This window comes from Haliaeetus leucocephalus, unplaced genomic scaffold (assembly GCF_000737465.1).
Source record: "Haliaeetus leucocephalus isolate CR32 unplaced genomic scaffold, Haliaeetus_leucocephalus-4.0 Scaffold162, whole genome shotgun sequence".
Classification (NCBI taxonomy): Eukaryota; Metazoa; Chordata; class Aves; order Accipitriformes; family Accipitridae; genus Haliaeetus; species Haliaeetus leucocephalus.
In genome coordinates, this window is record NW_010972598.1 from 4,304,105 (window position 1) to 4,320,182 (window position 16,078).

A 16,078-nucleotide genomic window follows, 5' to 3' on the forward strand; every position below is an offset into this window, starting at 1 on the left:
TCTCTGCAATTATTAATGTTCTGCAGCATTGGGCTAATCACGGTGCACTGGGTTTTGTATTCTGTTTGCCTCTACTACTTGTTAAATACTGTCTGAACATACAGCATGTAAAAATCCAATCCTTGGCACAAACAACTAAATCTGAAAATATAACATGCAAACAACAGCTAAGAGAGCTAGCTATCATCTCTAGATAGGATATTAAAAGAGCACTGCTGAAATAACAGAAGTTACACAACAAAAACCTAGTGAATTCTAACATTGCTGACCAACCACACTTTCTCATTTGAATTCTCTTATACATCCAATGAAGGAAACAGTCCTTGGCCACCAGGAGGTATGGACACCGAATCTTTTGTTAGCACTGAAGTAAAAGGTTTACAGTTCATGTTTCCAGCTGAACCTGCCAAAAAATTGTCAGGTGCAATGAGAGAACTGCCTTCCATTGGACCAGAAAGTTTGATGGGAGAAACACAATCCATTCCAGACCAGCTTTCTCTTGCCGGTGAGAAATTTGAAGCTAATGCAATGAAAAGCCAATGGGGAGTGAATTTCTCCTGGAAGTCAGCACCAAACCTGGCCAGCCCCATTCTGTTCCATTTTTTATCTTGCAAGATTGAGTGGAGTGATGGAAATCTCTTCTGCAATACAGTTTCCCTCATCTCATAAGGAGTGGAAGAAATACGTGTTTTGGGCTACCTTCCAGACCAGAAGTACCCAAGTCCACCCAAATTCTTTTCTGTTCTCTGACCCAAACATTACTACAGCTTTCAGCAACACATGTCCAGTCTTAAAAAATGTATTTATTTATGATTTTACTATACTGTACCTCCTTACTGAGGAACACAAATTACAGACTACAGCTTGCTTCACACCTTGAGGGAAGAAAAAAAGAAAACCAAACAGAATTTCACAGGTTAAAAAAAAAAAAAAAGTATGGCTCCTGATTGCCTGAATAAAAAAAGCAAAGACTGACTGCAGAAAAACAAACCAAAAAGTCACAAGAATCTTAGAAAACAGAAAGTATTAGGTAATACATAAGTTTCCATCTCCCCTACAATAAATATCACAATGTTAAAATATTTCAAAATAATTCTTTATCCATAGCAAAAAATAAAGTGTGATAAACTAACTTTTTTTAAATCATAAAACTACAATGTTTAAGATTTTTACAACACTCTTATCTCTTTAGGGTATAAAATCTTCAATATGAAAATATATTTCATTTTAAAGAATACTAAATCCAAATCAAGAAGTATATTAACATTTACTTCAGCAAGAGTTGGGCCAAGAGAACAAAACAATGTATACCAGTAGGTCAGTTTTAAAAGAGAGCAAGAGGTTGTTTAGGCATTCTTCCATTTTTCTCAACATCATCTTCTTCAAGACAAAAGACTACCATTTAGGTCTCACCCCTCTAGCACTTCATAAAGCAAGAGATGTGTTTTTGAAAGAATTCAAAGTTTGAAAATTTGCTTCAATTCCAGATATGGGTTAGTTAGACACAAGAAAAACCCATACATAAATCCCTACAAGGTCAGGAACAACCATGAATCAGCAACAAGAAAAACAGAAGAGAAAAGCAAATAACGTGTATTTTCAAGCAAGTATCAGTATCTGTGATTTTCTTTCTTCACTCTGATCCAAATTAACTCCTGTGTTTAAGGGAAAAAAAGCAAGTGCTATACAACATTTTAAGTAAACATAGTCATGAGACCATGCCATCATTTGTAATAATTCGTTTCTGATAATAGAGAAGTGTCCGGACAAGACAACTGGAAAACAATGACTACTGTAGAATAAAACATACACAAGGGTGCACAGAAAGTCTGGTTCTGTGTATGAAAAAGCCAAGCATGAAGAGAAACTTACACACTATTTCAGCAGGAAATAAGCTGGAAAAGGACTGTTACCAGATACTGCCATGCAAATCATGTGTAACCAAAAACCAGTTGAAGATCTTTCCATTTCAGTCTTTCAGTTTTAGTGTAAGCCAGGAGCTGAAGTGCTAGACCTGGCAGAGCAGAAAAATGCAAATAGAAGGTAAAGACCTGAATATTCCTGTGCCTATGTATTTTCTCATTATATGTTCTGCTGCATTCCAAGTGCAAGGCAAATTATTCTGATAAACTCAGAAAACTAGCAGACCTATTTAACTATTTACCTTCTCTCTACCGTGAACCTGAAAGTGTGCATAATTTTTGTTATTTCACCATTGCCATTATTAACACATGAGGCTGAAAGAGCAACACTGCACAGCGAGAGCTCAGTTCCATGAAGTGCTGATACTCCTAAAACAGGCTTTCGTTTGGCTAAAAAAAAAAAAAAAAAATCACAGGATAAAATCACAGGATAAAATCACAGGAGAACTTAAGATGTTTCAGAAACTTTGTGACAAGATAGTTTCTTACTTTGAAGTATAATTGAAACTTTCTTCAACAACTAAACAAAAGCAATTGTACTAACCTAAAAGTAAAAGCTTCAAGACAAGACACATCTCCCAATCTTGTAATACAGGCCAAGAAAAAAAGATTTTTTTTAAAAAAGATATAAAGAAAAATATGACACTAAAAAAGTAAAAGAAATAAATAGGAAAAATAAGTGGCTTGTATGTATCAAGCACCTAAAAAGCAGTACTCCCCCACAGCATACATGACTTCCTGAGTAAATTAAATATTATACGTAATCTCAAATCCAAATTAGAGCTGACTTCAGGTTCCAAGGTTGGCAAAATAAAATTTATGCCGGAGACAGCAAAAGCACACCGTTAACAGAAAATACAAATGCTATTCTGCAAGAATGACATTTAGCTTCTTAACAAAGACTTCATGGAGATTTGTAGAAAAAGAAAAATCTAGCTTTCTTCTCAGAAAAGAGGAACATATGACAGATTGTTACCTTTGCCGAATTGGACAAGATGGTACATCTGTGTGTCAAAGTTGGAACAGTTTACCAATAAATAGATGTAAATATTTTGAAGGACAGTTAGCAATACGTACACATTTTTAAACTAATTGTGTAAAAGCCAGGTCACACGCTTTTGGTACATAAGCAAGATAAATATTAATTGTTCTTAAAATGGCAGACCAGGATATGCATTTGACACATTTAGGCCATTAGATACAACGGTGGACAATGCTATGAGTGTATGATTCAACTCTGGTTAAAATCTAGAGGAGGTTTGACATTAGTGTCAGTGAGAACAGAACCAGACTTAAAAAAAACATACATAGCCATACAGAGACCCTTACAGTCATGGACCTGCAAATCGATTCATAAAATGTTTAACGATGCACAGTAGATTATTCCGCTAGATATTATACTAAAATAAATTAATTTACATTCAGATTGCAATATAATTTAAGCAATAGGTAAGAGAGGCAGGTTTTTATTTGAAGCAGCCTTTGTAATACAGGATTTGTTTTTAGGCTTCTGGCCAAAAAAATATATTTGTACAAAAAAATATATATTTGTGCCCTAAGTATTTTCTTCTAGCCTTTTGCTAATAGAATAACCCTTAACAACCTGTTATAACAACCTGCCTGTTTTATGTATTTCCTTCATTTCAACAATTTATTCCTCAGGCAGGGAAAATGAGATCCATCTAGAAATTTTGAAAGGAAGATAAGGATTTTCTTCAAGTGATTACTCTGTGTAAAGGTATACAATAAGGCTACAAACCCATTTCACTCACAGAATTTGTTTCTCTGCCCCTCCCAATAAAACAAATTACTAGGGCACAACCACTAATAGCAAACCATAACTTTTTGAATGAGAACTTACTACAATAAAGTGCGCTTCCCAAGCTCTAGAGGTGGTTCCAATTGTCAAACTGTAATTCTGTAACAGATATAAATCATCATAAAAACCTCACTCATCAACAGGAAGTCACATAGGTACATAAAGAAGTAATTTTGTTAGCATTCACACTCCCACACAGTTCACTACCCCATTAAACTCATTCCTTCATTGAATGTGTGTTCTGACCCATGTTAGTTTATTCTGTTAGTAAATCAACAAGTGCAGCAAGGCCTTCCTACATAAACAGAAATGCAAATGCCATGCATGGAAACAAATCTCCCCCATCAAGTTCTGAAGGTTGAGCATTTCTCACACACTATATTAATTGGATTACTTTACAGGATTACAGCTTCAGAAAACTGATACAGTAACTCTCACCTAGAGGTTTTCTCAGAGTCAGCAGAACCTACCTCTGTGCAGAGGACCAAAGTAAACAATTCCTTAAGCCAGGCACAGGACTTCTGCAGAGAGGTGATTTACCAAGCCTGAGGGGCAACCCCCAAAACAAATTGGTTTGGCAGGGAAGAATATTGTCACTGATGCTCTTCTATCATTGCAGCTGTCAAGTAAAAAATAAACTGTAGACTAGAAAGCAGAATAAAAAAAGGGGATAAAACAGAAACCGGCTAATTCTGCTTCACTAACAGATTTATACTATAAGGAAAGAAGAAATTCAGAGACTTCAGCTGCAATTGCAGCTGACATACAAATTATAAGCTAGAATTCAACTAAAATAATAAAAAAGAGCAATGCATTACTCTGACATAATCAGAATAAAGTGATGCCTGTAACATTATCAACAAAACATGTCAACATTGCAGCTTGATACACCTTTAAACCACATTCATTTAATTTTCAGTAGATTAAAACAGGTATGAAAATTCCTAAATCAGAAGAAGAAAAAAAGAACAACTAATTCTCACTACCTAATTACTCATTTTTGTCCTCCCACTCCATAGAAAATGAAAGTGTTTCTTTTTGTGTCTAAACTCAGAGTTGTATTACACTTCCTATGCAAAAGCATCTATTTTATTTTGGAGAAAAGCCAGGCAACAAGCTATGCCTCTCAAGAGGATGACAAGGCTCACCTGTGAGATTTGACATCCCTTCCTCCGACATTCCATTCCTCTCCCTTTCTAGACAAATTCTGTTCATTTGAAATTAAGGATTTTGGAGTCCTTCAGCTCAACAAGCTGAAGCTTTCCAGAGGTGAAGCATGCAAAGGAAAAGGAGAAGGAAAATGCAGACTAATCATACATCAATACAAACGATGTGGAGAAACATGTATTACTGAAGTTCTCATGATAACCTCTCTCCTACTTAGTAAACTTGATGTGACATTTTTAATACACTTATTTTCTTGTTCTGAGAGATGAAAAAACCTTGACCTTGCCCTTTGTTAAATCAAGAGAGAAATTAAAAAGAAAGAAGAAGGAAAGAAATTCCAAATTTAAGAGCCCCCTTCAGGAAAATATCCTTCTACCAATTTGAATGAATACTTAAATTCATAACTAAATACAACAGCAAGTTCTGCCACAGGCTTAGGTTGAAGCCATGTCAAACATTAAATCAGGAAAAGCAATCAAACCCAATACCAAAAGACAGGAATCCCAGTGGCTGTGTCAAGAATAAGGAAGAGTGAGAAAGATTAAACAAAAAGGTTTGGACTCAGAAGTTGAAAGTCCAAACAAAAGTGACTTCAAATGAACCAGCAGATAGCATACAGAGCAAATACAGTACTCTTCTTGCATGAGATACTGCTAACAGTTTTCAGAAATGGACTTGGAGGCATAACATTGTAGCTAACATTCTGAAACTATCCAAAATGCAACAGCATTTCTTTTCCAGGATTTCAGGAACCTCCTTGTATCAAAACAAAATTTACACGATGTTTCTACAAGAACCATGGTCAGCTCAAAATAGAGATCAGGCCTTCACTGATGACTTGTTCTGCAATCCTTTCTTTTCACAAGCTTTAAGATTCTTCTTCCATCAAAGTACCCGTATCAAAAGTAGTAACTTTTAAAATGCATATTCACTTCATTAGACATATTAAAAGTGACTAAAGAGTAAATAAGAGCTGACATACCTGACCAAGCAGTCAGACTATCATGCTAAGACCTACTTAAAAACATTTTAGTATGTGAATCATTAATTCACAAGCTTACCCTACAGAAATTTGGTCAACAGTGATGGACCACCTATGGCATTTGAGAAGTTTTCTGGATTTACCTATGTAGCCATCACCCTCCTGCAATTACTGAATACTAGACTAGTTCTTTTTTGCTAACAAGCTTTTCTAAAGGACTCGCTACATAATTCTACGACTACAAGAAATCAGGCTGACTTCTTATGTACGCACCAATAAATACAACTCTTACCCATGTTATCCTTACTATTCCAGCATCATGTTTAGATCTGTAATGGTACTGCTTCGTGGATTCTTTGCCTTAACAATCACACTTCCACAATGTTATCTAACATTGTTGGCCCTGAAAATTCATACAGTGTTATTTGCACAGACTTTGATCTCTATCATTTCCTTTATTAGGAGAGTTAGATCTCTTCAGCCACCCTTGCTATGATAGTTCTCATGAACGAATCATTTAACGTCTGGATGAATGCAATACTGTGGTTCCTTCAGCTGTCTGCTGGTACATGTCAAATCATGAGACAAGTCTTTGCTTTCTGTAAGTGTCAACTGGGGCAGAAAAAAAAAATCAAAACCCACATTTACTTAATACAAGTTTTTAAAAGATTAATCCAACTCTTTAGCAATGAAGAGCTATTAAATTACCTGTAACACCAGAAGAAAGGTTCTCTCCATCCCCTTTTCATTCTTACTGAGTATTTCTCTGCACCACATATCGTGATTTTTTTTTACTTTTCTGTTGCATGGAAAAGAGGATATGCATTCCATCTCCCTGGTACTTGCAACAAGACTCCGTAAATGCATGTAACTGTCTGTGCATTAGCATTGCAAAATCTAATTCATAAACATGCAGAAAATAGTAAAAAAATATGAAGTCACATGATTTATTCTTATTTTCAGTCTAATCCTCAGTCTTAGAACCACACAGCATTCTCATGACTGTTGTAGGGCTAAAGGATTTTTATCCATCTGTACCGGTATTTAGGTGGCTGCTGTCACCATTGGAACCAAAGTATTTATCAAAGACTGCTTCAGGATGAAGGTCCTGTGTCCGTACAGAGAGGTTTAATCATCCAGCTTGTGCTTAGCATGCCTCTGCTAGTTCTAATGAAATTATTACACTTTGCAACTAGAAAATAAACACACCATAGGTGATTTGGAAATGTTTATCAGCATGGCTACATTCCTGATGTACAATGAGGATCAGTTACCAGTGAATGAATCCTGTGAGTCTATGAGTCTTAAGCAGACCTATTCAACTACCTAGGCTTACTTTGAACAGTCTTCAAATTGTATTCATTCCTCCACCTAAATTCCTATATAAGGAATTATAAACTTGGCCATCACAGGAATGGAAGATGCTCATACACCAAGGGGAATTATTTGGCATATTCAGCAAAGGAAGATACCTTCCTCTTTCCCCTTTTTCTTTTTATGAAACCAAAGAATGCATCCCACACAAAGCCCAGGCAGTCATTTTTTTCCAGCTTTGTCTGGTTTGGAAGAAATGTAGCTGTAAGAGACAGCCATATCTGGCTCGATTCCACTAATACAACTCCACTTTCTGGCAATCCCCAGGAAAACTCACAGACAGCCAACGCAGATCTTGCGTTGCTTCCTTCCATCATTCCTTTGAAAGAAGGATTTAAGCAGGGAAATTCTTCAAATTCAGTGCACTCAGTTTTCACAGCAGGATTCCAGAGAAGTTTTCACAGAGGTAGAGAGACAGGACACACCAGTGTTTAGCATTTGGTTCTGGCACTTAATATCCATCAGATATTATTTCCCACAGTCAAGTAAAAAAACAATCAGGTAATAGAGGTATGCTGTTATACAGCATTAATTACCCTGAAATCCTCTGGGAAGCTGCCTCGCAAAACGTAATGATCTTGTTACTCCTTCTCTGTGGTCCTACAGCATTCAGAATATGAACAAAACCAAACCAAATAAACCAAAAAGCCTGTCCTGCCATAAAATGTTTTGCATGTTAAAAATGAACTGATCCATGCATCTTATGGAACGATACCTTGTCAACTTTTTCCAAAGTCGCTCTGCGAAGTCTACTGCATTACTAGGCAGCCTATTATATTTCCAATTTTCTTCAAGCATGTGGTAATTATAAGGAAGTCATTCCTCACTATGATAAAAATTAAAGTATGCTACAACACTGAAAGAGTGAACCCATCTCTCTATCTAAAATTTAATGTAGCTGTTAGTGTGAATGCTCCTACAAACACATGAATATTATCGTAAAACTGACCATTATAGCATTACATTTAAACAGAAATTGCAACTGTCAAATAAGTTAATACAGCTCATGTTATGACACCTTACCTGTCATATCTTTCACTTTCCAAACAGTAAACACATAGATACTAGTTTGTTTTTATTAAGCAATTCTGAGAAGCTAAGCAAAGCTTCTACTAAATTATGCAGTACATGCCTCAAACATACATCTGTTCAAATCTATAGCTGAGTAACATATCACTGGGCTCTAGAAGTAGGAACATATTTGAAGAGTTTAAATACTTCACCTGACAAGTTACACCACCATTATTATGTAAAAAATTACAAAGAAAAGCAAGAGTTCTTTCATAAGTGAATACATAATTAGTTAATGAATCTCACGCTTATTAACAAGGGAGCGAAGCATAAAACTACACTGCAGTAAAAGCACATGGGGGATCCTGCTAATCTTTGTTAAGAAACTGGGGTGACCTTTTCTACGATGATGTTGCAGGTGGTGGCTGCCCTTAAGTTGCTCTATTTGTGACAACGAGAACAAAGAAAAACCACTGCTGTGCCCCTAGTGGGAACAGAATATTGCAGTAAGCTCCGCATTGCTGTGGTTGGCTTTAAAAGGCTTAAACTGTTATCTAAACTAGTTTCTTTATGCCTTTTCTCATTTACTGAGATGCATTAGGCAACAGGCAGCCTCTTCAAGAGGCCTTCCATTCCCAGAATGGTATAGACAACACAGCCAGACATAGTTTAAGTGCCATACACTTGTAAAACATAGTATAGGTCTTCAGCGGAATACCGACTGGAGACAGAAAATTATGCCAGGCTACCCTTACTTTGCTATTGGCAGAAATTCCAGGGTATAACTGTGTCAATAATTAAAGTGCTCTGTTCTCACTTCCACCTGACAACAGTTAAGGTTTAAAATGGGTGTTTTCAAGCTGTCTGAAGGACAAAGTAACAGGATTCACATTCCAGTTTTCATTAAAAGAACATACATAACTCTTAAGTTTTTATCATTTTATTTGCCACATTTTATAAAAGTGTCTATTAAAGCTTTTAAATCTAAGTAAGAAAAAGCACTGACAAGACACTAAGACTAAAAGTCTGCCCTGGCTTTTGCTTTTCCAGTCATTTTACTAGTTCGGTGTTTTGTGGTTTGGTTTTTTTTTACTTCTTGTTCTTCAGAAGAATCATACCCTCTTCCTCCTCCTTCCGAATAACATTAATATTACATCAAGAATTCATGTTATGAATGTAAGTACTTAATAACAAAGGAAAAGTTAGACCAAATGAAATAGCTATCTGTATAATGCATATGCATGAATTCGGACAAAATATAAGAAAATTAGGGTGCTCAGAGTATGCACTTCATTAGCTACTGACTCTATTCTACTACACTCAATGCTCTAGCAGAAAATTCAAACCAAGTAGCTCAATCAAGGCAGAACTCAGCTTCTGGTAGTTTTATATGTCAATAAGAAGTTCCCACTTAAAAGATACAGAACTTTCCTCACAAAAGAGGAGAACACTTTTGTTCAGAGATGAAGTCTAGAATGGTATTAACAGAAAAACATTACCCATTCAACCTCAGAAATTATTTGCCTTGAGAATTTATTCTTTTGAGAAACTGTCCACTTGCAATCAATAGCAAAATTCTTGTTGATGATGGATAAATGAGCAAGCCTTTCACCAATATAAAGTACAAACAGAAAACTGCTGCAATTTTATTTGTATGTTAGTAACATGAAAGGGACAGCCATCTCCAGAAATTCATAGAGCTTAATTTCCCAGAACTGATGCACTAAGGGATTCAACACATAAGCCATAAAGAAAATCTCCTAACAGCGTCATAGCTAGGAGTAATTCCAACCAGAAGACAATCTTCCCACAGAGTTTTGTAGTAGTTTTCAGAAACAAACCTGCATTTACACAGGAAGAACTATTATGCTTACATTTCTAGCCATTGTGCCTGCAAGTAAAGTCTGGATATGAAATCCTGCTTACACTGAAATCAATAGCTCTGCCTTCACAGGGATCAGAGTTTCACTCTTGAGACCTTGAACAGCACTTCACAGTGGTGACCACAAGACCCCTTAAAATTGACATATGCAAAAAACCCAAAATTTTTTAAAACTGGTGCTATAAAAAAAAGTTTTGTTCATTTGATTAATGTATTTATTTTAGCTATTCTTATCAACACTTAATATAGAGCAGTAAACGTGCAGTACGTATTTATGACAAGCAGAACTCCATTCTATGAGACTTCTGTATAGCATTTTCAAGGAAGTATTTGCTAATGAGTAAAGAGATATTACTTCTTTTGTGCACAAATTAAGAAAAAAAGATTTAGATAGCCATAATATAGAAAATAAATTGCTGACTTCTTCCATCAATCACAATTAAAATCACAACACCAACATTAAGAGAAAGTTAAAATTCTTTCATTCATGTGTTCATTTTACAGTTCAACAAAGGTTATTTATGTACTACTACCATGACACCAAACAAAAAATGTATGTCACTTAAGTTTTATTAGGAAGTATAGGAATACACAGTTTCTGACTTTTCTTTTGTCATCCACACAAAGCCAAGTCTGCTTTTTCAGTCAATTCAGGAAATTTAAACAAAAGCCTAGGTGTAATTCAGACAACAAAACCAAAACTAACTGAGAGATTTAACATGAAGCACCTGTAAGTATAAAAATCAGAAGAAAAAGATCTCTGTATTTTCAGTTTAATTCATGTATTTCCTGGAAGCAGCCCACTGTCAGTATTTTCCCACACAGTCAGTTTCCAATCATTTATCTTGATTCAGAGAAATACTTCAACACAACCCTACCCCTGCACAAGAAAGACTGATGTACTTTCCTGAATTAGAATCATCCTGTGTACTTTCCACACAGCTATATAAAAGGAAAACCACCTTTACAATACACCTATAACAATATAGCATTCAAATAGAGAAGTGAAAGGCAGACATAGCTCTTGAGACCACTCTAAATCTTGGGCCAGAAATTAACTGGAATTGTCTCTTTACAGTCTGTCCACAGCTTAAGTTCCTGCAATAGATTTTCCTCAGGCCTTCATGGTACTAAAGAGCACCATGCATCAAAACATCTTCAGACACTGAAAGGAAGAGCAGCTCCCTGTCTCTCAGAACATTAGTCAACCAACTCACAGGGCTAGCAAGAAACTTCCCTGGTGGACCAACTATTTGCTACAGAGCTTCCTCAGCCTCCTTCTCACACATCCGATAAAGACAACTTCCAGATGCAGAACACTGGACAAGAGAGAGTACACAGACTAGACAACTGATTTTACCCAGCAGTATCATTTTAATGGTGGTATAAAATGTTTGTCAAACAATTTTGGAATCAAAAAATTTATATATAAAATGTTCACACAAAATTCCCAAACAAGAATTGGACTACATGTCCTAGCTAAAACCCGTTCACTACAAACAGCCTGTCCAGCTCAATTCTAAAATAGAATTTGAGATCATATTCAGTATCTGTACTGCAGTGCAGTGCCTTAGAGAGGAAGGTACAAATGCTGCAATCTCAGCCACGCCATCCCTCACATGAGCTGTTAAACAGTGATCTCTTGTGCCAGTCCCTGCTGAATCTTCAGAAGTTACATACTGACAGGTACAAGAAATACTTTTTAAAATAAACAGAGGCTAGCCAAAGTGTTTTCCAGTGTTCTTTCCTTCTAAAATTGCTCCTAATATCCAAGATTGCTTTTGAGCATTTTCTTCAGTATATTCTAGCAGCCGTGTTTGTATGTTTGATGATTGCAGCTACCAGAAACTAACATATTTTGATAAAGCCCTTTAAAGATAAGCAGTGTATGAAAAGCATCAAGGGATTTAAAAAAAAAAAAAAATCCATTCTATTTCACTGAGAGACTGACATAACAATTCTTCTTATGTTTAGTTACTTATTTTACAATAATCTTGAGATCTTGTTTTTCCAGGTTCCTTTTGTGTCCTCTAATTCCACAGAATCTTCATGCAGGATGGCATCTAAGCACTTGATTGTTAGTCAGATTTAAAGTGACATTCATTGTTTAAATGCTGCCATAATAAGGAATATCTGGAACAGAAGTGACTCTGGAATCACAGAATTCCTGTCCTTGAAATGTGACCACATTACATTCTTCATTTCAGAATGAAGAAAAATTCTCTGCCATAATACTTCAGATAATAAAAGAATGGAGTTTAAATCCCAGCACTGAGTGAATAAAATCTTTTGCATGTCAAACATGACTCCTAAATAATATTTAACTTAATTTAAAAGTACTTTTCCAGTGTTGGAAAGTACCCTTACACTTTTCTCTGACAGTCACACTTAGAACAATAAAGTCCATGTAGAAAATAAGGCAGCACAGAATATGTTCACACAAGCAAAAGATCCTATTTTACTTCAAGTTGCTAATTAAACAAATGAAAAAAGCATGAGAAGACAGTACACTGGAATATCAGTATTCCAATCTTCAAAAAAAAGGCAGAGATGAAAAGGAGACGACGGACCTGGGGAAAACATGCTGCTCTCACTGATTATGCTTCTCATTTCTGACAGGCATGGTAGTCTTCACTGTCTCAGAGGACAGTGAGAAAGACCATAACCCTGTCGGCCTTACTTCAGTGTGTCCTGGTGGTGTCTCCTACCATAAATATCTAAAAGACGACCTGCCTTCAATTTAAGAAACTCCACAACTCCAGAAAACCATATGTACTGACACCAGGAACATCCCAAGATCAAATAGCTAAATTACACATTTCTCATCACTCTTAGGTACATATTGCTCCCAAAATTCAGGACACCTTTAACCAATATAAGGGATATTCATAGGCAGTATTTTGCTGCAATTGTTTTAATCCTATCATCAGCTTACCGCCCCACTCCACACAAAAGCCTTCCCTTATAGGGGTTCTGCACCACAAAAACCAGTCCTTGCATGTGTGCGTTATGGAAGGAGCTTAGGCATTTAGGCAAAAACATTTTCTGTTCCCTCCTGGAACTGAATTATTTTCACTCTGGTCAAATTACACATCCTAAAAAAAAAAAAATCATGTCCATATTAGCTATAAATATTTTAGATTCTTGAATGTAAAGACTAAACAATGAAAGTTTATTTTGTACACATCTTTCTCCTTTCTAGTATTAAAAAAAAAACACAAAAAAACCCAAAAAAACCCCACCCAACTCTACAGGGAAGAAGTCCTTCCCAGACACACAGCTAATAAAAGCAAGAGCAGGATACTTGCTCCTCTTCACTCCTCTTGCACAGGATGTGTGCATTCAGTGGGAGAAGTCAGGAGAATGTACGTCCAAGCCTAAAAAAGGCTACAAATAATACAAGGTCATCTCCACCTGGAGTATTCAGCAAAGTAATGAGGGAGACCCCAGTCTGCGGAAAAGCAGATAATTCACAGGACTATAGATTTCCTTGAGAACTGAACAGCACAGAGCTGAATTCCAGTCTGTCCAAAGTTCTCTCGAACAATGTAAGGACTGATGCTTCCAGAAATCCAGGGCATTAACAGGTTACGTTCACTTCTCAGAAGCGACGTATAAAACTCAAATTGTTCCCAAAAGAAACAGAAATCCACCTGTCCTGGTTTCAGCTGGGAAAATTATTACTACATTATTACTACTGTTGTCATTTTATTAGTGTTATCATTATCATTATTAGTTTCTTCTTTTCTGTTCTATTAAACCATTCTTATCTCAACCCACGAGTTTTACTTCTTTTCCCGATTTTCTCCCCCATCCCACTGGGGAGGGGGGAGTGAGTGAGCGGCTGTGTGGTGCTTAGTTGCTAGCTGGGGTTAAACCACGACACCAACCTAGCAGCAAATTTGTAGGAGGAAGTGCATGATGACACCTTATCAAAAAATAGTCATAAAATAAAAGCAGCAAATGAGGAAGAGGAATCATTAGGCAAATAGGAATGTGTGAAGAGGAAAGGAAAAAGAAATTACCAATCGACATGTAGATGGCACATACAAATTCAGTTTAGTAGCTTAATGCAAATAAAGCAATTTTTTTATTGAATAAAATCTCATATTTCTCTTTAAACATTAAATATAATACATTGTGTTTACATTCCAGGGTAAACTCTAAAGATGCTACAGTAATTTTGAAACATCAGAAAGAGAACCCACAATTTTAGAAAGTTTATCAGGTCCTATCAAAACAAGAAAATATGAAGAGCACTGTTTACATGTAGTAGGCCTACAGATGTCATCATTAAGGTATTCAAAGCACAGACAGCTTTTTTGCTTGCATAAGGTGTTCTTTGAAAAGTTCTATGTATCTACCAAACCATTTATGAATCCGTTTGTCCCTAATTACTGTTTCAAAAATAAATAACTAAAAAAGAGAAACTGCAGCAATTACCAGGTAATATCCCCTTTCCAGTGCTTTCTATCAGTGCCATTCAGAAAGTTACGCACATCTAATACCTTTAGAGAATACTAATCCAAGCTTTCTAAGAATAGATAGAAGGAAGACTGCTACATCAAGAATATGTCTTAAAGCAACTGACTTTTCCAAGTAATGCTCATAACTTTGACAAAGTGGAAGGAAAAGAGGAGTAAAAATCACTACTTACATACAACTACAGATTAGAGATTCAAAGCTTCGCACGAAAAGGATATTTCTCAGGCCTTTTTATTTCACTACACAAAAAGGCTCCCCCGTGCCTCAGTTTACCATATTCAAGGTCATCTTACCACCAGTACAACATTCTAAAAATTTTTAAAGTATTGTCTAAGGCAGGGTTTGCCAAATCTGTATTAAGCCTGACACACATTATCAGGAGTGCTGTTTTACATAACATGCTGCTGCTGTCAGGTGCTGTAGTTTAACATTACTGTATATGTGCTGAGCAGTATTAGCATGCTCACTGCTTCTCTTTCCCTATTAAGCATTCAGATAACAGCCCTTCCATGAGCTAAGCTTAACATTCAAACCTGCACTAAGACTGTCATTGTACAAGTCTTCCAAAAATGTTTACCAGCGAGAAGTACTAATAATAAAACTCTCATAAATTGAGATGACAAATTATCTTTCAAGAAAGTAGTTTTCTGTTTTGTCTTTAGATGTTAAACAACCCTACAATAGAAGTCACATAATGCTGAGAGGAAAAAAAGTTGACAATCTTCATGCCAGTGTTGCATAACAGCTGTATTCCCTGTAAAACCAGATTTTCTAAGAATTCTCAAACAAACAAAGAATAATAGGATGTGTATCTGTTATTTTATGGCTTCTGATTGAAATAAACATAAGATGACTGAGATCAAGGATTCATAATGCTGAAAACAGCATACGAATATGCTTCACGTACATTATGTGGCTTGCTTTCCCCTCTTCTTTCAATGTATTTTCTTACAAGACATTGATCGTGAACATTTTCTAAATCAGACAGTACTAAATAAAAAGGAAGCTAAGCTTTACCCTACAGTCTCAATGTTTTTAGCTCTACTTATCAAACGTCTCAGCAATTTTTCCTCAAACTGTGACAGGGTTTGTGTACATCACCACTCAAATATGCCCATCTGCAAAACTTGCTAGGATTGTGCATATAAACAGCACTTGGGAGATGGCCCAGAAGGTAAGTAAAAGCACTGCTTGAAGAAAAATAATCCAGATAAGCATAAAATGCAGCAGTCCAGATGTATTAATTAAACTGAAGGAAGAAATGCTCTAGCGCCTTAACATGCTTTGGACTGAAGAAAACCGAAGTAAGGAAAGGATGCTCACACCAAAAAAAAAAAAAAACCCACACCGTATTAGTCTGTGCTCAGCGAGGAGAACGCCTGCAAGTTAGTGGGAACCTTGGTGGGGAGGGGGGCGGTGGGAGAGGCGATTTCTTT